Source organism: Saimiri boliviensis, chromosome 2 (assembly GCF_048565385.1).
Source record: "Saimiri boliviensis isolate mSaiBol1 chromosome 2, mSaiBol1.pri, whole genome shotgun sequence".
Classification (NCBI taxonomy): Eukaryota; Metazoa; Chordata; class Mammalia; order Primates; family Cebidae; genus Saimiri; species Saimiri boliviensis.
Genome location: NC_133450.1, coordinates 49,788,000 through 49,810,880, shown reverse-complemented (window position 1 = coordinate 49,810,880; position 22,881 = coordinate 49,788,000). Strand labels below are relative to the sequence as shown.

General features: G+C 32.6%; 1 protein-coding gene across 6 annotated transcripts in view; it reads left to right on the top strand.

Annotated features, from left to right (window-relative positions):
* Nucleotides 1–22,881, top strand: part of NOVA1 (NOVA alternative splicing regulator 1) — a 137,656-nt gene that overhangs the window by 41,141 nt on the left and 73,634 nt on the right. Inside the window, exon 1 of one of the 6 annotated variants that reach the window (XM_074393280.1) lies at nucleotides 3,015–3,116. The exons of the other annotated variants lie outside the window; for them this stretch is intronic. The gene's annotated coding sequence lies outside the window, so the exon portion shown is untranslated. Of the gene's footprint in view, nucleotides 1–3,014; nucleotides 3,117–22,881 lie in introns of those variants that run through there. 6 annotated transcript variants of the gene reach the window in all.

Sequence of the window (22,881 nt, the reverse complement as noted above, 5' to 3'; positions counted from 1 at the left end):
ACTAAACTACCATCTGCCATCTATCTGTATGCAGTATTCTAAAACCCCAGATAGTACACTCACTTCATTTCATTCTTCATTTAAATGCTGCTTCCTTAATGTTCTCTGAATACACTTAAAATAGTGTATTTGTTTTATTACCATCACTTGCTTTATTTTTTGTTTATACACTAATTTTTATACATTAAATTGTATATTTAATAGTTTGTTTGATCACTTCTATTAACATGATTTTCAAGAGGGAAGGTCATTGACTTCTTTATTCAGCACTTTACTCATTGCCTAACATAGTCCTGACCCATAAGAAACAATGAATTTTTGGTGTTGATTGAATAAATGAATTAATGAATTCTAGTTATTAGATCCAATCTTTAGATAATATATTTGACTTATCCTACATGTTTTACTCTTCCAGTGTTTTATGCTGTTAGAATTATTTTTTATAAAATACTTACCTAAATGCCACTATTGGGGTGAAACATTTGAAAATTCCTTAACATAATTTGTTCTGTACCTTCTCATCATGGTTCTTACATGAACTCTATTCCACTCATATCCTTTTCATTACAATACTCTGAATGCTGAACTATGCTTCTCTTTACTTCTTTGCCTTTTTACATAAAACCTACAGCTGTATATTTTTTTACTGTGTGAATACATAAAATGTTTAACTTCTATGAGAAGAATAGAAAACACTCTTTACATTGGAAGTAGTTAGGAACCACTTGTATAGTTGTTGTATGCTATTATTTTATATGTATTAGCAAGTCTTTTTCCTCACTGAGTATCTTTAGGTTTTGTTAAGAATTCACTTGTCATTTTTTAAATGAGTATTTAAGTCACCATAATCTTGGAGAGTTTTGTAATACTGTTTGTAATATTGTGAATTATTTTAAAGATGAGAATAATCTTTTTCTTTTTGAAGGATATGTATGTATGAATGGTTATTGTATCTTTATATCTACAGAAAAATACCTAGAAGGAGTAGAGAAAATGATTTATAAAAATAAAAGTATTATGTGCATTACTTTTTTAAAAAAATGTGATCCCTTGTTAGAGTCTTCAAATTTAGATGTTTTGTTTGTATACTATTAAATAAATAAAAGACTGATAAATGAAATGACATTATTTACATAAAAAAATTAAAGCCAAATATTTACTATATCTGACTCTATTCCAAGTAAGTACAGTGTGTGAGAAGGGACCAGTGTCACTTTTTGAGAAATGCAGACTCCAGAGGTATGTAGCAGAATTCTAAAACTTGTACTTAACATTTTCATTTTGAAAATAATGCATAAATATGTAGTTTGTGATATTGATCTCTTTTAGAAGGCATGGTTAAATAAAAATGAATATTATGAAATTATGTAGCAGTAAACAAAGGTGGAATCCCATAGTTATTTGAGGAGCTCTTTTGAGCTATTATTATTATTACTGGTAATAATAAGCCAGGTGTTATATCATGTGTCTGGTATGCATTATTTCATTCTGTAGTTGGAATATCCCTTCAAGTTACTATTATTTGTTTTACATGAGAAGAAAGAATGCTCATTTATACATTTAATTTAGAAGGATTAGTTCTGCTTGTTCAGTTGTATTTCTTGACTGTAATTTATCAAAGTTTCTTAAACTGCATGAGAAGTCAGAGCCCTTTAAAAACCTAACAAAATCTTAGGGCCCATTTCCCCTGAATCATGTGAGTATGGAATGCATATGTTTTTATTTTAGTATGCAGTTTACTAGAATTCCTAGATTCTTTTGAGATGTGAACACGAAATTGGGAATCTCTGTTCTATGTATTTTTAAATAAAGAGCCACGTCTTGTCACTTAAGGAAAATAATATATATTTACACTATGCTTTATTCTAGAAGGAATTTAAGAAAGCTGAAAGGAAGTTGTCAGCTCTCTCTAGCTATACTTAGTATATGCCAAAGTAAATAAATTCTGTGTAATTAGAAAGTGAGATTCAGAAAAGTTTGACTTACGGTACGTTTTTTATTGATCAGGTTTGTTGGACTTTGTCACAAAGCACCCTCAATCTGTTTCAGAAAGAAATCTACCTGTGAATATTTTTAATAATATAAAGTTACCTCTTCAGAGTAGTGTATACATAGTAGCTGTGCCTAGAGCTAGAAGATTGGCTAGTACCTTACAGCCTTGTGATTCAGTGATATTTCTCGGAGAATAATTACTGAATTTGATTTTCTGATTCCATCAAAGATAAATTATGTAGACAGGTTGGTGTAGTAAAAGCAGAATGTGGTAATAATTTTCTGTACTAATGACCTAAGGTTATCATAAACTTGGTTGACTCATTGTTTATATGGGCTAAAGATGAAGACTGTATTTGGAATCTAACTTAATTTCATTTTGGAGGAAAAAAGTTGTCTTTTCATAAAACATCAGTAGTTGTTGAGGACTAATTATTTTATAAAGTTATTTTTTAACTATAATGTAGTTTGGAATTTCAGAATGGCTTTCTAAAAAATTCTTTTTAGATATTTTTATGGTGCTTGTGCTTCAGTTTTGATATCTTACCTATTTTGCTTTTTTCCCCCTTGAATTTTCATCTGAACCGAAAACATCAGCTGAGCAGAATAAACAATCTTGTTGTATATGTGTGCTTGGTTTTAGGTATATTATTGTAGAAATAATGTTATAAATCATTATAAGTATTTAGGTTTTATTTTTTAACATACTCGTTTTAACATTTGGTTTAGTTATGTTGTGAATTGAAGTAACTGTATTTTTACCTTTCCTGCAATCATTCTTAGCATTCAACTTTTAAATGAATGATAGCCCATTTTCGTAGTGAAAATCTTGTGACTGAGTGATGTATTCTGTTTTGCTGTGGCAAAGTTTTCAGACAGCCACTTTTGTTCTTATATATTTTCATTTTCTATAGTACTTTTCATCCCTGTATATATGTACAGGAGTCACTTCACCCACCACCGAATTGCAGCCACTTCTGAGGTGGAACGCAGCAACTGTTTAACAGCGCACTTTCCCCTAGGTGCTGACAGCTGCAGAAGAAATTGTACATGGTGCTGTACAGAAGGTATTTCTCCACTGTGCCATCTGCAGAGTGAAACTGACTAGGAGTACTACATAGACTGTAAGTTTCTTGTGTACCTGCCCTAGACTGGAAAACCCAATAAGGGAAAATAACAAATAACTGGGAAGCATCATCTAAAAATGTATTGAGGTCAGTTAAACTTAGTGCTGCTCTCCCTGGCTCTAAATTTTATTTTAAGGTCATCTGATTGGTACCAAATTAAATAACAAATAGATGGATGCACTTCTTTTTATTCTAAAAGCAAATAAAACTAAAATGCTTCTATCAATATTCTTAACTTTGAATGGAACTTAATCATTCTGTTTTAAAATATTTTAAAATAACCAAACGAATGTTATAAGATTTCAGAGCCATGTTCTTAAAATAGCAAACTTGTGATTCAGCAGGAACGTGTTAACTAGCTTTGCTTCCAGTGTTTTATGTCTTGGTTTTAATACTTTCTTTTGTAGTTTTGCAGCAAAGCAAGTTTATGATGAGCCTAGTTTTAATTCTTTGGATTAGAAACACTTATTTTTGACTTCTTTTTTATTTTTAATTTTTTTGAGATGAGGTCTTGCTTTGTCATCCAGGCTGGAGTACAGTGGTGTGATCATAGCTCACTGCAGCCTCGACCCCCTGGCCTTACGCATGTGCTAACCACACCTGGCTTTTTTTTTTTCTTTTCAGTTTCTGTAGATAATAGGGTCTCACTATTTGAGACCAGCCTGGTCTAGAACTCCTGGCCTCAAGTGATCCTCCCGCCTTGGCCTCCTGAAGTGCTGGGATTATAGGTGTGAGCCTCTGTGCTCTGCCCAATTTCTTTTCTCTTCTTTTTTTTTTTTTTTAACATTTGGGGGAAAAGTTGTGGAGAGAAGAAACAGTAAATATTTGAGCTTCCACTTAATGCAGTTTTAGTCACTCCCATTTAATTATTTAATGAGGTTTTCTTATGTAAAAGCACTTTTGTAAGAGTGCTATCTTTGTAATGGTTTGGCATGTTTATACCTTATAAAATAGAAAAAATATCATTAGAAACAACTGTATCTGTTGTTACACAATATGATACAGATTGTTATATTTTATTATTTTAGTAGTTTTTTTAGACAAAAGTACGACTTATTGTTTATCTCTTTTTTTTGCTACATATGTAGATGTTTCTATGTAAAGAAATTAGAATCTCAGACTTCAGAGTCTTAATCATATTAAATACAGTATCATTTGGTTTAGGTAACTTTAAATTATGTGTCCTAAGTTAAACTACATTTGTGCACATATCTATGTTCATAGATTCTCAAAGCAGATAAAAGATAACTTCATTTTGCAGTTTGTTTACTTGTAATATGAGGTGGGTAGAAAAATGATTTTCTAGGGACATTTTAACTGTTTTCTGTTTAATTCAGCGTTAGTAGTGTTTGTATTTAGAATTATACCTTACATCATATTGCCTAAGTATTTGGGCTCAAATGACTTTGTTCTAATTAGAATGTTATTTGTGTTAATTAAATGCTGAGTGATAATGTTTTAGAATCAATAGGTAAGGTTGGATTTCCCACAAAGATTTTCAGTTCTGTGTGTAATTTTATAGTGTAGATAACTCCACTGTTTTGAAATATGATTTTTGGACAATGCAGCACAATTATTATCTTCTTCATCATGGAAGCATAAAGTGGATAAGAATAAAAGTTACTTACATTGAGTGGAAATTTAGTTAAAGATTATCAAAAACTCATATTTTAATGAGGCCTACCCCCTTTATTTGCATAGATTTAGCATTTCATTTAATAGTCAAAGCACCAAAGAAGTAAATATCAATACTTAAAAATTTACAGTTTACACATAGTATACTTATGTATCTCTAGCCAAGAGAGTATATGAAATATTTGAATTGCTATAATTGATTCTTTGGCACTTTCTACAATGTAATTGTAAGTATTCCTTAATCCCATTCATTTTATTTACTGAAGTCATCATTATTTGACAGAATAGATTATATGTTTTATATATTAACTTTTTATTGAGAGGCACAAACTGTATCTGTTTTGTATGTCCTAGTATATGTTTTGAAATTATACAAGTTGTTATATTTTAGACTTTATGTGGATGATAAAAGTTTGATAACTTATTTGATTCAACATTTAGTACATGACTCTTGTATTTTATTATACCCATAGTGTGTGGGATTTGAACAGGAATCAGATGGAAATTTTTATTGAATATACTTCTGTATTATTTGAATATAATGAAAATATACTCCTTGTGTAATCAAAAATAAACTGTTGGTGTTTCAGTTAAATTATGTATTTGAAACATTTATTTAGTTTATTTAGAGATTATCGCCATTTCACAAAATACATAACTCTTATCTGTACTGGTGATTTTCAAAGGGCCTTCATCATACTGTGAAAGCCCAGAATTGTGGGCCAGATTATTACTTAATTAGCACTCACTTACTAATTTTGAAAATAAGAAATAAATTATAGGTTATTAGTAAACTTTAATGAAATATTTGTTTTTTAATCCTCTCTCATTATAATTTTCTATTTGTAATAGGAAAAATGAAGCAAATGCATAAATTATTATGAATTTTAAGTACTTATGTATGAATGATATATACTTAGACCTCATGTGATAATGTCCTGGCAATATCTAGCTTTCCATTAGAGGCTTTAAGAAGAGTTACTAGAACCAGCTGAAGAAATAGTGAAATTGGTGAGAAAATAGGAAACTGTATGGCAATATATTTTTCATTGTATGATTTATTCAATTTAAACTAATTTTAAAGAACATACATTTTAAAATAGAATTTTAGTCTATAATTTTAAATTCTCAGATTTTCTCAGTTTTACAAAATACTCTTTTAAATTAGGTACGTATTTTTATATCCATCTCCAATAGATTACTTTTCAAATTTATTTTTCTTATCAGATTTATCTGAACAAATTTTATTTATTAGAGAGATGAAACATCTTCAAATGTTTTACTGTAAGTAATAGGGGAGTGATTTTTCAATGTAGGATTAGGTGGACAATTCTTTTTATTCTAAGTGGTCAATATTTGATTTAATTCATTTGATAATCAAGCTTTAGTATTTTATGCATCATTTCTTATTATCCAAAATAGAATTTATATTCATAGACTAACATGTGCAATTTGAATTTAAATGTTTTATAATTAAAAATGAAATGTATTTTTTTAAATGGTTTCCAGATTAATGAAGATATAGTATTCATATCTTTGCTTTTCTCATTTTATATATCAAATGATTTCTGCTTATTTTTTTATAATTTTGCAGTTATTTTTCAATATAAATTGAATTCATTGAAAATTTTAAGTGTATAAGTTTTCATAAAAGGCTACTGATGCCAGAAACCTTATTATCTTTAATACTGAATTAACAAGCATTTATTACTTTAAAACTTCTCTATAATTCTGAAATTTCTATATGTCTTGTGGGTAAATGTGTGTGTGTATATATGTGTATATCACCTTTCTAATGTATTCTCTGAAGTGTGGTCTTGAATCCTGACTGGCACTTTGTAGCTATTAATCAAGTGTACATTGCTTAACAAATTTAAGGTTGTTTTTTAAATCTGTTAATTGGGAATCATTTCACCTACCTCACAGGGTTGTTGTGAGGAAAAAAAAAAAACAAAAAACAATAAAACGTATGTGAAAGAGTGCTTAGCATATACTAGATGTACAGTGTCTGATAAATGAGTGTTACCAAACCATCAGTGGCCCCCATTCTGTGGGGGGCCATTTCATCTCAGGATAAAATCCAAATTCTGTGTCATGGTGTGTGTTCTGGCTATCCCTTATGTCTTCCGCCCCATTTCTTTCCTTGCAAACTACACATACTGATTTATTGATGCTATGGTCTTTGTAGTTCCCAGGATATATTATGCTTTCTTTTGGCCTTTATTGGAATGCAACATTCTTTTAAACTACTCACATTCCCCTTTCCCTAGGCTACTATCTTCTGTGTAACTCAACCTCATTTCTCAGCCTGCACTTTCTATTTCTTCTGTACTAAGATGTCTTCTGTCCCTTCTTCCTCACATATTTTCTTGGATGATTTTTCTGTATGATTCTATGGGCTGTGTTTATTCTTTTCTAGCAATTACTGCATGTAATGTACTGCCTTTGTACTTGTCTGTTTCCTCTACTTGTAAACTCAGAGATGATGGATCCAGCCTGTCTTATTTACCATTTTTCCCCCACCACCTGAGAGTTTCTGTAACTCAGGAAATGATCGAACATTTTGTAAATAGGTATGTTTCCCCTAAAAATAATTCACAACATATATAACTCCTTAAATAAAGCAATTTGGATTCTGTATTTATAAAATGTATTTCTGGTCCCACAATAATCGTATCAAACTGGTGGCCATATAATTGCTCTTCTTGGCCCACCATTTATCACTCTAATGGATTTATTAGAAGAGATAGACTCACTCAGGGTGCAAGCAGAGTACTTTATTCTTTCTAGTCACTTTACACACAATTCCATTCTAAATATTATGTTTTCTGCCCCTTGATAAAATGCTGTTTAAGTGTCATTTCCATCTCTTCTCTATTCTTGCTCTTCTGCTGCTTCTTGCTTTTTTCTTCTCAATTTTCTTTCATTCCTTCTTTTCTCACTCTAGCATTTTAAAATAGATTAAATTTTCAAGTAAAGAAGAAAATGTTTAATGAAGTTTAAAACTCTCCTCCAGTGTAAAATGTTTTTTCTACATCAACCTTGCTCAAAGAGGGTTTAAAAACCTGAATAAGGAGGGAAATAGGTTGGTCAGCTAGTAGGCTTTTGCATTATTATTTTTTTTTTAATGTTAACTTTTCACCCTTCTTACTGAGCTTCACCTGGGTTTTCTGGAGTTCGGGGGTTAGAAGTACAGAAGGACTAATTGGTAGTAAAGATATGTTGGAAGTCTTAATGGATTCTTCTCTTGCTTTTCTGGATTCATCAAAGACTCCTAGTATTTGGAGATAAGAGCTATAATTCCTTGATATGGTTGACACTTTCTTTGTCTGGTTTTAACTATTCTCCTTAGGTTTTTACTTTCTGGTCTCTATCTTCTTTGTTTTGGAGTTATCTTGTTTTTTGTGTGTCTTTAGGAAAGTTTCTTTTAAAATGGGTTAGTGCTAGTTCCTTTCCTAAGGGTTATCTGTCTCATGGGAAAATGTATTTCTTTACTCCACCAACCTATGGAAGTACTGGCCAATTCTAAAGTAGCAGCCCAAAATGAGGGCATAAGTTTAGTTAGTTACCATTCCTTGAGTGCTCTATATTCTAATCATAGACTAAGTTCTGACTATGTTACTGTGCTACTTCTCAATCTGTAAGCTCTCTTCTTTCATACATATTTTTTTTATTTGAATGGCGAACTAAAGGTTGCCTGGGCAATTTCTGGCCACAGTCTTAACTAAGTGTTGCCTAGATGGTCTGTCACCTCATTTCTAATACATAGCACTTATTCTCAGCTTTGGGTCATTGGCTGAAACTGAGACAACAGGAAAATTCTCATTTTAATTTTCTGTTAGGTTACCACTGTGGCATTGAGGCCTATGGGAAGCTTGTTTTTTTTATGAATGTCCATCCATTTCTGTAATTCCATGCCTTGTCTTATGCAGTTCTGTCATTTTGGGATGTCTTTTCCACCTTTTTTTCTGGGGTATTCTACCTAGTCTTCAAAGCCCAAGTTACGTAAAGTCTTTATCAGTCTTGGCAGTTAGAATAAATATTTCTCTCTAGTGTGTTCTCATTAATACTTTGTTTCATGTGTTACTATATTACTTATAGATATGTCTGTCTCTCTGACCAGATTATGAGACAGATTTTGAGACAGCAACTGACTTATTTATTGATGAACTCATTGTCTAGCTCCTGTTATGTGTTTAGTACATTATCTTTTGAATTAATGAATCTCTTCTGAATACTCAGATTGAAGTTAAGTAGTTAATACTTCATCTACTTATTTATTTTTCTCCTTGTTCCAAAAAAGTTTCAGGGAGCAACAATTAGTTTTTATGCCTTTTATCATAGTTTTTGCTTTTTTAATTTTTAATTTTTATGGATATATAATAGTCGTGTACATATATATATATATGGGGATTTTATGGATACATAATAGTCATATATATATATATATATATATATATATATATATATGGGGTACATGTGAAATTTTGATACACTGCATAATGATTAAATCAGTGTAACTGGGAAATCCATCACCTCAAGCATTTATCATTTCTTAGTGTTAGGAACATCCCGGTTCCACTTCTAGTTATTTTGAAATGTATGATTATTATTTTTAACCCAATGGTGTTTATTCTTAGGCAAACTTATTTTAGGTTTTAGTTCTAGTTTTGGCTAAATTAATTTTCTCTCATTTTCCTTAGATTTCTTGATTTTTCTTTCTCTTTAAATTTCAGTCTCTGTAGCTAACTGTGATAAATAAAAATAACTAGATATTCCAAGCTGCTTCAAGTTGCAAGTAAAATTAATTAATTAATTTAATTAAATAGCTGTAATGGTCTGCTACCTCATTACTACTTTTTTTTTCCTTTTGCCATTACAAAATTTTATGTTTCTTTTTAAAAATTCTTCAGAGTTTCAGATTGCATCTTTATATATGCTCAGAAATGGTAAAAAGACAAGCTATTGGTCATAAAAAGGGTTGGTTATAAAAGAACAATATTCCTGTAATAGAAAATTAAAATGTCAGATATATTTTTTGCGAGTAAAGTTCTGTTTCAGTCATATATTATGCTGTTGTTATTTTGAGTGATTACCCTAAATAAGTTGTCTCAATTTGAAATGCAGCACCAAATTTCTGCCATTCCTCAAGAGGGTAATGATGCAGTCTTTTTTTTTTTTTTTTTTTTTTTTTTCGAGACGGAGTTTCGCTCTTGTTACCCAGGCTCTAGTGCAATGGCACGATCTCGGCTCACCGCAACCTCGCCTCCTGAGTTCAGGCAATTCTCCTGCCTCAGCCTCCTGAGTAGCTGGGATTATAGGCACGCGCCACCATGCCCAGCTAATTTTTTGTATTTTTAGTAGAGACGGGATTTCACCATGTTGACCAGGATGGTCTGGATCTCTTGACCTCGTGATCCACCCGCCTCGGCCTCCCAAAGTGCTGGGATTACAGGCTTGAGCAACCGCATCCGGCCATGATGCAGTCTTTATTACTGAAATTTAGTCAAAAAGTATAATTCTTTAATGCATATGGTCAGGCAAATATGTAAAAATTAGATAACCAGGAAATCCCAAAGGCATTTTAAGTAGAGAAAATTGAAAAATTCCCTCTATTTAAAACTTCTCTTTTTCCTGGAAAGTTCCAGATGAGTACAGATAGTATATTAAGAAAAGATAAAAAATATTCCCTCTTCAAATCCCATTGTTAAAGGTTGAAAGATTATAAATCAACTGGCCGTATAATAGCCCAATGATCTTTTTTCTTCCTTATTTTCATGTTGTTGGAAATATAAAGTTGTTGATAGATATTTTTGCCTTACCTTCTAACTTGCACCAATATGACTGGTGATATTTTAATATTTAATTTTGATAATTTTATCTGTTAGTCCTTCCTAGCTTAGGAATCTTAGTGAATGGATATTGAGACCTTTACATTACATTACATTGAGACCTTTACATTAGGTTAAATGGTGTAGTTGGCAGATCTCAGGATCAGCTAAATAAGGTGTCAGAGATTATACTGTGTTTTATAATATATATGTGATTACTTGTGTGCAGTCATACTTCTTATAGCAGTAACATTTTGTGTCAGTATTTTCATAAGAAGAAATAAACTACAAAATATGGCCAAGTGATTCTCAGTTTTAGGTATCAAGAAGCATTGTTTAAAAGAGCAGTGATTTTCCGTGCCCTTCAACCCTTGCAGTAATTCAAACATTCTATTTACTTTACAACATTAGTAAAATACATTTTTCTTCTATTTTTCACTTAGTTTAAGGTGAACATTGATTTAGGATGGAACTTTGAAATTAGGAAGAACAAAACTCTGTTATTCTGTTTTTGTGAGCATACTTGGGGAAACCAAAATGCAAGAGACTTTTCGGCATGCATCTAGTATGTATCAATTATAAAACAGGAAAAGTGATGCATAAAAATACAATTTCCTGAAATATGCCCCCTGAAATACATTTTTTAATATTTGTTTTTTCCATTTCTTTCCTTATAAATGGCTCATTCTGTTTTTGAATTGTGATATTGTATAGGAATATCAGAAGCTCTCTTTTAGTAGGTCAAGTAAAATGTTAAAAATTAAATAAGTAATTAACTGTAAAAATGTTCACATACCTTGTTCTTTATTTCATACTTAATCCTAGATTGTGTTCCTATACAAAATACCTTACTCATGTTATAGGGAAAGTGCAAATAATAAGAAAATGGCCATCAATTGCTATTTGTTTTATTTTGGTGTGTGCTTCTGTTGGCAACTCCAGCTTCACATTTTCCCACAGTGCTTCAGGATATGACAGATTCAGCATGCCTGAAAATAAACCAAAATCAGAATTTCTCTATTCTCATTCTGCCTCCCAACCCCAATCATTCTCTGCTTATGTCTTCATCACATACTTGTGACTCTCCTCTCCTTTTACTTAAATATCATCCTATTTTTTTTTCCTGGATCCTAATTATTTTGCCTTTAAGATTTGTATTGAATCAGTATACTTTATTCTATCTCTGTTGATAAAGCTCTGTTTAATTACTTATCACAAGAAATGGTAAGTTTTTAAAGATTTGTATGCCAGTTTTACCTTTCTGTACATTGTATTTTCTTAAGAGTGGAAACCACATATTATTCACCTTTGTGCTTTCCATGGAGGACATTTTTTCCCCCAAATCTCACCTTGAATTCTAATTATGGAGGATATTTTCATTAATCATTTCTGAGTTCACTCAACTAATTGTGAAGTAGTTGATTTCTGGTATTTAAATCTTAAAAATATTGAAAGAATTGCTGAAAGTCAAATCAGTGCCACAATTTAAAATTAATCACACATTATTCCAGCTTGATGATACTCTTAATAGTATTAACACCACCAGCAAAGTACTTTAAATGAATTCAATAATTATTAAGGACACTTGGTTTGGTACTAATGTGAAAACAAATTTTACTTACAATATGCTGGTACATGCTGGTTTGTAGGCTCTTGCTATAGTTTAGATCAACTGTCTTTGTTTCCATTTTTGAAAATATGGTTACATGCCATTTTGAGGAAATAATTTTGGCAGAAGTTATCTAATTCAGCAGCCCCCGATCTTTTTGGCACCAGGCATTGGTTTTGTGGAAGAGAATTTTTCTATGGGAGGATGATTCAAGATGAAACTGTTCCCCACTTCAGATCATCAGGGATTAGATTCTCATAAGAAGTACGCAGCCTAGATACCTCACATGCACAGCGCATAATAGGGTTTGCCCTCCTGTGAGAATCTAATGCCCCAGCTGACCTTTCAGGAGGTGGAGCTCAGGTGGTAATACTTAATGCTTCCTCACCTGTGGCTCACCTCCTTTGTGTGGCCAGGTTCCTAACTGGTCAGGGAAGCCGGGAGGGGGAAGAGGAGACGGCAGGTTGAGGACCCCTGATCTAATTGTTTAGGTCTCTTTTTTTTACAGTAGTCTCTTTGGGGTTCCTTTAGAGATAAAATACAAATGGGAAACAAGCTTCTTTTGAAATGTTACAAAAGACTTAAACCCAACTACTAGTCTGAGGGTGCATCTGATTTATGCTAGTAAGAGGACACAGCGGCCTCCTAAGAGGAGTAACTCTGCAGCAGGCTGTTTTTGCTTCCTATGCCAGAACTTTAGAGATAGTTTTTTTTTTCTTTTTCCTTTTGCCTATTCTTATAATAGTCTTTGAAGGTAATTACTAGTTTCTGAAAATTTGTATTACAAAAGTACTGTCATTCATATCAGACTGGATTTGGTTATATACTTATCCTTGCTTTTAGAATGTTTAGCAAAATTATTTGAATTGTCAGTGTTAGACAAAAATAACATTTTAAATGTATTCTCTTAAAAATATTATTTCAGTCTATAACTTTGAATGTTTTGATTAATATAATCCTATTTTCTTCCCATTTTTCTCCTTTTTCTTTTAGTATGTATGTATATATCTTTATCTACATCTATCATCTATATGTAAATACATATACACATATGTACATAAGAGCTCTTAATTTTATAAATTTGCTTTTTATATTCTAATATCTCAATTACTGTTTGAAAAAAACTTTTAAAGTCAGTTTAATTTTATTTGTCTTATTTAGAAACAAAATTAGAAACCTGTAAATTTTGTTTTCCAGATTTGTCTGTATTTATATTAATGTGTATATTGCTTTTATATTATAACAATTTGTGTGGCATTTAGTGAACCTAATTTAATTTACACCCTCTTATTTGTATAATTTGTTGTTCATTCATTTATTCCTTCATTCAGTGTTTGTTTAGTTATCCCATGTGCCCCACATTGTCTTGCATCCTGGGATACAGAAAGTCTATGTTTGTGGAGTTTGTATTTTTGTAAAAGAAGAGATAGATGAGTAACACTAATAAATACGTAATTTTAGAGAGGCATAAACAAAATGTAAGAAATAAGGGCATGCTATAAAATACGTTAGGTGTATATTTTAGGAGAGTGAGAAGGATCATTTGAGTTGAGCTCTTTGTGAGGAGGAAGAAAGTGACATTCTAGTCATCAGGAATAGTAAAGGAAAACATTCTTGGATCAGAATGAGTTTAACGTGCTCAGAGAACAGAAAGAAATGCTGTGTGAGTTGACTAATCATGAGAAAGAGAATGTGGCAGGAGTTGGGGTCCTTAAGATAATGTAGGGACCAGATGAGCAGGCCATAGTAAGGAGTTAAAATGTTACTGTGGTTACAATGTGAAGACATTGGGTACTTGGGTTCTAAGAACTGATAAACACTGAGGAAGTCAGTTTACCTGCTATCTGAAAGATGAACAGGAGAAAGTAGTGCAGGTCAAGAGCAGTAATTATTAGGGGGTTATTGCCGTGGTCCCAGCTAGGAATCATGGTGTCTTGGCATAAATCTTGTAGTAGTAGAAAAGGTGAGAGGAAGGATGTTTTGGAGGAACACTGTTAGAATTTGTAAATAGATTTGAAATGGTGTAATCAAAAGTATCAAACATGGTTAAACATTAAATATTCTTTGGAAATATAATTTAATGGACATAAACTTTTCCGTATAAAAATGTCCTATAATTTTTTAAATTACACATCTATTTTTGATTATTAGTTTTTTTTCCCCAGTTTTGCTAAAATAAATGACTTTATTATATCATTTTCTCACCTTTCTGCCATTGACTATAATAATTTTTGATGGCTTGCCAGTTTGAAAGGTAGAAAATTTTATCTTGCTATTTTACTTTGCTTGTCTTTGATTACTACTTAGATTAAAATTTTAATGTGTGTATTAACTAACTGTATTTTTTCAGTTGTGGATTACTTTTAGTCTTGTTTATTTGGGTTTATTTCGGCATTTTCCTTATTGATTTGAAAGGCATTATTAATTTTCTGAGACAATCTTAAAGTTCTGACATGATTTGGCTCTGAGTCTTTCTGATTCTATCTTATGTCAGTTTCCCCCTGTCCCTTATGCTGTAGACAGTCTGGCCACTTGTCAACCAAGCAACTTTTGTATTGCCTCATAGCTTTTGGACTTGTTCTCCATTCCTAGTTGCTATTTTCTTATTTGGAGATTATGGATATGTTCACTATGGTTTGATCTTTTTTTTAATATATTATATGCCTCTAATTTATATAGAATTTAAGATTTGGGGGGTTTTGAGAGTGGAAGTCATCACTTTATCTTTTTTCAAATAGTAATCTAGTTATGCCAACTGTATCTTTTTAATTTTTTTAAATTTTTTAGCATTTTTATGGGTACATAATAGGTTTATATATTCATGGAGCACATGAAATGTTTTGATACAGGCATGCAGTCTGAAAATGTCACATCACATTCCCCTGAAGCATTTATCCTTTGAGTTACAAATAATACAATTACATTTATAAAGTTATTTTAAAATATACAATTAAGATATCATTGACTATAATAGCCCTATTGTACTATCAAATAGTAGGTCTTATTCATACTTTCTATTTTTGTTTTTTGTACCCATTAAACATCCCCGCCTTCTCCCAAACTGCCGACCACTCTTCTCAACCTCTGGTAATCATCCTCCACTCTGTGTCCGTAAGTTCAATAGATTTGATTTTTAGATCCCACAAATAAGTGAGAACATGTGATGTTTGTCATTTTATGCATTCCTCATTTCACTTAACATAATGATCTCCATTTCTAGCTATGTTATTGCAAATGACTGGACCTCATTCTTTTTATGGCAGAATACCCTATTGTGTATATATACCAGATTTTCTTTATCTAGTCTTCTGTATCTGCTGATAGTCATTTTTGAATAATCATATATACTATAATGATGCTAAGCTTTTTGCTTAATTTTTATATATGCCAGGGTTTTTTTGAGAAAGGGCTATTTATTCTGGTCTATTGTTACATTAATTTTTGTTTGATTTATTGCTGTTCTTTAGTCTGTCTTTATTGTAAAGTATCTACTAGAATAATAATTCCCTGGCTCTATTGTCCGTTATTTTAAAAACTATGCTGGTATATTGTTACATTTCTTTTTCTCTACAAACCAAAACTATTTTGCCACATTACCCTTCCTAAATAAACCATTTCTGTTTTTATTTTAGTGAGATCACATTAAAAGTATTAACTGTTTGCCCAATATATTCTTTACAATATCCAGAATTTCTTGTAAGAACTGATTTTTAAAAAATTTTTATTTTCTATCTCAGTAAAGCTTTTCTCTGTACTGGTATCTGAGTATTTCACTTACAGCAATTACTAGATGTTTATTTCATGTAATATTATTCTTGCTCTTTTAATATTTCTTAATTTAGATATTTAGCTGATTATTGTGCCTCTGTAGTGTGTTAGTTTCCTATGATCACTGTAACAATTAACATGAATTTTGTGTCCTGAAAGAATGCAAATTTATTCTGTTTCAGAGCAATTCTGATGGCCAAACGTTCAAAATTAATCTTACTGGGTTAAAATCAAGCCTCAACAGGGCTGGCTCCTTTGGAGGCTCTAGGGAAGAATTTCTTTCCTTGTCTTTTCTACCTTTCCTTGACTCTCTGCCCCTTTTACGAATCACTCCATCCTTTTGCTTTTGTCAACACATTTTCCTTTTGCTTTTGTCATCACATTTTCCACTTCCTTTTTCAACCTTCTTGTCTCCCTCTTAAAAGGACATTTGTGATTATATTTACAGGGCTCACTCAGATAATCCATGATAATCTCCCAATCAGAATGTCCTTAATGTAAGCACTTCTGCAAGTCTCCTTTGCCATATAAGGTAACATTACTAGGTTCTAGGGATTAGGGTGTGGGTATTATGTGAATGACCTTTATCCAGCCTGCCACATATAGAAAACTTACGACTTTTATACTATTTAATTTCTGTTGATTTTATTTAACTTTCTTTTGCTCTGCGTAATGTTTTTGAGATTCATCTCTGTTTTGCATGTATAATTATTGAACTTTATGTTAAGTATTGAGATTCATCTCTGATTTGCATGTATAATTATTGAACTTTATGTTACGTATTGTTGCTTTTATTTTCTACCCAGTTATAAAATCTATGTGATCATATATTTTTTCTTTTTATAGTAGTAACTTTATCTCTTTCTAGTTCATATTTTATTGCTACTTTCAATTTTAATGCAAATGCCTGAAGTATTTTTGTTTGTCATATTTCCTATTGTTTTCAGACAGCTATTTTTTCCTCATCATAGAGAAGTAACTTGTTTCTTGCTCTTTAATAGTACTGTTACCCTTGGACATATATTTTGTTGTATTTAGGTATTATCAAATAGTAGCCCACACTTACATTTCTGTATTAAGCTGTATTTAACTATAGCATGTCAGTTTTTCAAAATACATCTGGATTTACATTGCTTATATTTTGATTTTTAATATCTGCCTTCATAAATTCATTTGTGTTTGGTTGAGTTTATGTGTGACTTTCTTTTCCATTTTGAATAGCAGAGTTATGCTAATTATTAGTAAAGTAAATGTAAAGACATTCTATTTTTCCTCTATAGACTACTTTATATTCAGTATTGAATAGTTTTTGTAGCATGAAAATTCTCACTGCAATTATAATTTGAAATATCACATGCAGCAACCTGAGAACAGAGCTTATTCGAATATATTTATTTGATAGGCCTTTTCATTTCTTGGTTATTTTTGTTTGAGTGAATTTTGATAATTTGCCTTGTTCCCAGAGAGTTGTCCACTCTATCAAGATTTTACAGGATTATTTGTTGCACACCTGCTATGTATTAAACATTGTGCTAGGTGCTGTGCATGCAAAAGTAAGAATTTTATCAGATTCTTAATCTCAGGAAACAGAGAGAGAGAGAGAATTTAATTTTCTTAAATTGGAGACAGAAGTAGAAAAGAAGAAATTAACATGTAAATAGAACTTCTGATAAGGATTTCCTCATGTATACAGGCAGCATGTACACAGTCATGAAAATGGTTGAATACATGAAGAATTGAAAAAATTACAGATAGATCATTACAGCTTGAGTTTATATATGGCCAGGAAGGAGTAATGGATAGAGATTAGAAGCTGTATTCTGAATTCTTCTTGAATTTGTATCTTTTCCTATAAACATTCATAGACTGTTAATAATGTTCATTCTGAGTTTATCATTAGTATATTCACATTTTTAAAAGATTAGTCTGATGGCAATAGAGAGGGCTTTACTGAAGGAGGTGGGAATGGTTAATGCTCGAACCAGTTAACTATTGCATTACCACAAAATGTGTAAGTGGTTCCTAAACAAGGGCTACAAGTAGAGATAGAAATGAAGGAAATAATATATATAAACAAATGCTAAAGAAATAGACCAAAGACTAGTTTACTGATTGGATGTGGTAGATGATGTAGAAGTCAAGATGACTTCCAACTTCCTGTCAGTTGTATTAGAACAAAGTATTTTCTTTGTCTTTATTTCAGATGTGATAGCTCTGATTTCATTTGAAAGGCTTATTATATTCTACATAGACTATGTCATTAACATGAAAATGTGAACAGGAATATCGATGTCACAATCACATTTTTAGTTAGAAACCAAAGTTATCTATTATAGACAATATATCTAATAGCTAGGAATGAAAAACATAGACATTCTAATAAGATTTCTGAACCAAATAGCATGAAGGGTGATCTAAATACCATATTTTATGATGTTTTTAGTACATCTTCATTTGGAAAAGTGAAATAATTTTATAGTAAAAGAGTTTAGACATAATGTTTGAAATTTGTTTGAGGTAGTTTCTCACCAGATGTGTTCCAGGCATTCATAACATATGGATATCAAAATGAAATACCCTCTGCCCTCAAAAAGTACAAAAGTCTCATAAAGCATGTCTTTTAAAGGGGATTTTCAAGTATCTGCCCATTACATACATCAGTAATGCAAGCCCATTCAAAGCTATGGTATATTTTCATAATGCCAAAAATTTCTATTGTGCCTCTTGCCAAACCATCCTTCCCATCTATCCTCACTCCAACATTCTTTCCTTAACTCCTCTCTTGCCACAGGCAATTAGTGACCTGTTTTCTTTCACTATAGATTTGACTTTTCCAGAATTTCATTATGTAGAAGCATGCATTATGTAGCCTTGTGTCTAGTTTCTTTTGCTCTGCATAATGCTTTTGAGATTCATCTCTTTTTTTCATGTATAATTTATTCTTTTTTATTGTTGAATAGTCATTGTCTAGGTGTGTGTATACATAGTTTGCTTATCTATTAATGGGCATTGTTTCTAGGAATAAAATTGATTTTTAGGAATAAAATTGTGATGAATATTTGAATATGAGTCTTTGTGCAGAATTATGCTTTCGTTTATCTTGGGTAAATACCTAGGAATGGTATATCTGGGTCGTATGGAATATTCAACTCTGTGAAAAGCCACCAGGAGGGATTGTGTCATTTTACACTCCTGTCACTGTGTCATGAGCATTCCAGTTGGTCCACATCCTTACCATGACTGTACTTTGGGGCAACAGTCCCTTTTTTTTTACACACACACACACACACACACACACGCATTGTAATTTGTGTAATTGTATCTCATTGTGGTTTTAATTTTTGTTTTCTCAATGGGTTTTCATGTGCTTAGTGACCATTGCTTTATTTTCTTTTCTCCACTTTTTCTTCAAAACTTTGGTCATCTCTATTGGATTGTTTTTCTGCTAACCAATTATAGGAGTTCTTTAAATATTCAAGATACAAGTCCTTTGTAAGATATATGTGTTGTAAATATTTTCTCCTGTGTAGTTCTGTGTTGTGGTTTACCTTTTCATTTACTTGTTTGTGTTCTTCCAGGAGCAGAAATTTTTAATTTTCATGAAGTCCAGTTTATAAAAGCTTTTTTTTTTTTAACCTTTCTTACTTTTTGTGTATCAAGAAGTGCTTGCAGTTGTCAAGTTTTCTCCTAGAGGTTTTTGTTTGTTTGTTTGTTTTTGAGAAGTGGTTTCACTCTTGTTGCCCAGGCTGGAGTGCAATGGCACAATCTTGGCTCACTGCAGCCTCCTTCTCCTGGATTCAATCAATTCTTCTGCCCCAGCCTCCAAGTACCTGAGATTACAGGCATATACCACCAGCCCAGCTAATTTTGTATTTTTAGTAGAGGCAGGGATTCTCCATGTTGGTCAGGCTGGTCTCTAACTCCTGACCTCAGGTGATCTGCCCACCTCGGCCTCCTGAAGTGCTGGAATTACAGGCGTGAGCCACTGTGCCTGGCCTCTCCTAGAGGTTTTATAGCTTAATTTTTATGGTTAAATTTATGACTTATTTTAAGGTCATGTTACATGTAGTGTGAAAACAAATTTGATCAATAATTATGCTTAATTAAGAGAAATCTAAAATTGTCATTGCACATTTGACAAACTCTAAATAAAGGAGTAGACGGATTTTTTTTTCTACTGAAGTTAAAGATAGATTTAGTTCCGACTTGTGTAAATACTACTCTAGTTTTTGTACCCATCTAATGAATGAAACATGCCTTGTACAATAATTACTTTCCTGTTAGTGGGTTTAGGTGGAGACTGCTAACATTCTGTATTGAAATGTACATATTAATGTCTTCGCAGTACTTGTCACATGCAAAATATTCAGTAAGTGTTGTTTTTGGTTGTTACTGTCATTATTGCAATGTCTTTACTATTATTACAGTTATTATATTTAGTATTCTTGCCTTGAGGAATTTTAGAAAGGATGTTATTTAGATGAAGTAGGTTTGATTTCTGTCATTTATTTACTTAATACCTACACAAAGTATTCACACTTTTTATGTTTTGTTTTCTGCCCTCCCAACCCCTCACACACATAGAAAACTTAATTGTTAATGGGTTCTAATACATAAGTAATAGGAAACAGTCTTTGAAAAATCCTTTGAATGATCTCTTTTATTTGTATGGATAATTCTTGAGTAATCTTTTGAAAAGTTCAAAAACAGTAGATGTAGAATAAATAGTGCAAGTACTGTTTCACCTGCGCTTCCAGTCTTTTCCCAGGGATAAGTATTATAGATCTGATCTGTGTGCTTTCAGATAATTACCTGTACATTTATAGTGACATATATTCATATATATATATATATATATATATATATATATACACACACACACACACACACACATTTGTAGGTATATTTTTCTTTGTAAGCCTAAATGAAAATATTATGCTTGTTTTTTTAAATCTTAACAGAATGTTTGATAAATCTTTCCAGGTTGATATTTTCTTCATTTTTACTGCTGTATATTATTTAATAGTATGAATATACCATAACTTATTTTTAACCGTACAGCAGGTAGACAAGTGTGAGGCCAAGCCTGACTGACAGAATCAGCTGGTAAAGATAAAATGAGCCACTTTTAAATTCAGATAGTTTATTATTTACCTAGATAGCAAAAGGAGGGGAAGCAAAAGGTATCAAATCTCCAGGTCCTTGTCACACACAGGAAAAGGACAACATGAAAAAACAAAAAGCTACATGACTGAAGTGTGAGTCATAGGATTCACCATTGCAGAACTCTAGAGTACAGCCAAATACTTTTACAGTGTGCTGCTATACGCCGAGGGGTTGAAGATTAGGAATAGTGAGGCAAAAAGCTTCCTACCTCATTAGAACCTGATAGACCATGAGAAACTGTCTTATGGTAGTCTCCCATTCTTTCATGTTTCAGAGGATCACAAAGCATTCTGCCAGGATATAGACTAGTGGCATTTAAAGCCATTGCCTGTGTGGCCTATAAGTATACATTCACCATTGCTGGAGCATCATGATAGAGCCATTCCCCTACATTTCCAGCCCCTGACCTTTCCCATATCAGCTAACAATTTCTCAAGAGCATAACCACTTCGGCCAGGGCACTGTGGCTCATGCCCGTAATTCCAACACTTTGGGAGATCACCTGAGATTGAGAGTTCAAGATCAGCCTGGCCAACATGGTGAAATCCCTGCCTCTACTAAAAATACAGAAGTTAGCTGGGCATGGTGGTGAGCACCTGTAGTTCCACCTACTCGAGAGACTGAGGCAGGAGAAACCTGGGAGGCGGAATTTGCAGTGAACTGAGATTATACCGCTGCAATCCAGCCTGGGTGACAGAGGGAGACTCCATCTAAAAAAAAGCATAACCACTTAATCAGAGACTACACTTAATTGTGCTTTTAGGGGCTGAGAGCAAATATGTCTCCTCGTAGGGTGATTGTAGAGTAATTGGGTGTACTTGTTGGATAGACCTTAGCCAAGTTCCTCATCTGGAGCCAACCTGTTCACATCATAAATTGAGATACAGCAAGTGGTGTTGGCAGTCACACATGTGTCACTTCAGCTGGCCAGCAGGAACTCCAGGGCTTCCTGGACTTTTCATCACCACTTGGACTAGATAATTTAGAGTGATCAGCTTTAATACGTGAAGAATATGTAAAAGAATTCGTCTTTCCTTAAGTGTTAGAAGAAGACCACAGGGCACCAACAATGGTAGGATTAGGCTAAAGGGAATCCGAACAGTGTCCTGAAAATTAATCTCGTGATGTGGCCTGTTTACTCTTTCAGTCAGCAGCTTTTAGGTGTGAGAGTCCTTAGATTAAGATTCTTCATTGGTCAACAGTCAGGTTGAAAGCTGGTGAACACTGGCCCGGTGGCTAAGAGCTGAGAAAAAATGTTTCTTCTACCCATCCCTGGTATGCTGGTGTCTAAGATATTCTTTTTTCTACAGCCAGGGTTACTGTCTCCTCCCACAATCATGTGTTTCAGACCCTGCAGCATGCAGTCCCTGCAGCAATTGTTCCACTCTTTTTTGAATCTACCCTCTATCTTACCCATACTCTATGATCTGGACTTGGCTCTACATGGCTCAGCAGTTTCTTCATTATATACAATGTGCATTGTACCATATTAGAACACCTTTCGCTCCTTGAAATCTAGGCCACATCTGAAACACCATAGGAGTTGTGACCTCATATTCATCATCAGCATCATGATTATCCCTAATTGCCTAAACCTAGCAAGTATAACAGAACAGTAAAAGAGTCAACAGTTTAGATTCTTCTAACCCCAATACTTTACTACTTCAAAATCCCAGCACCCTAATTTTCCTGGGATAAGGTGTGTGAGGAAGTGGTGTGAGAAAGATTAACCATGTGTTTCCATCTTTTTTTT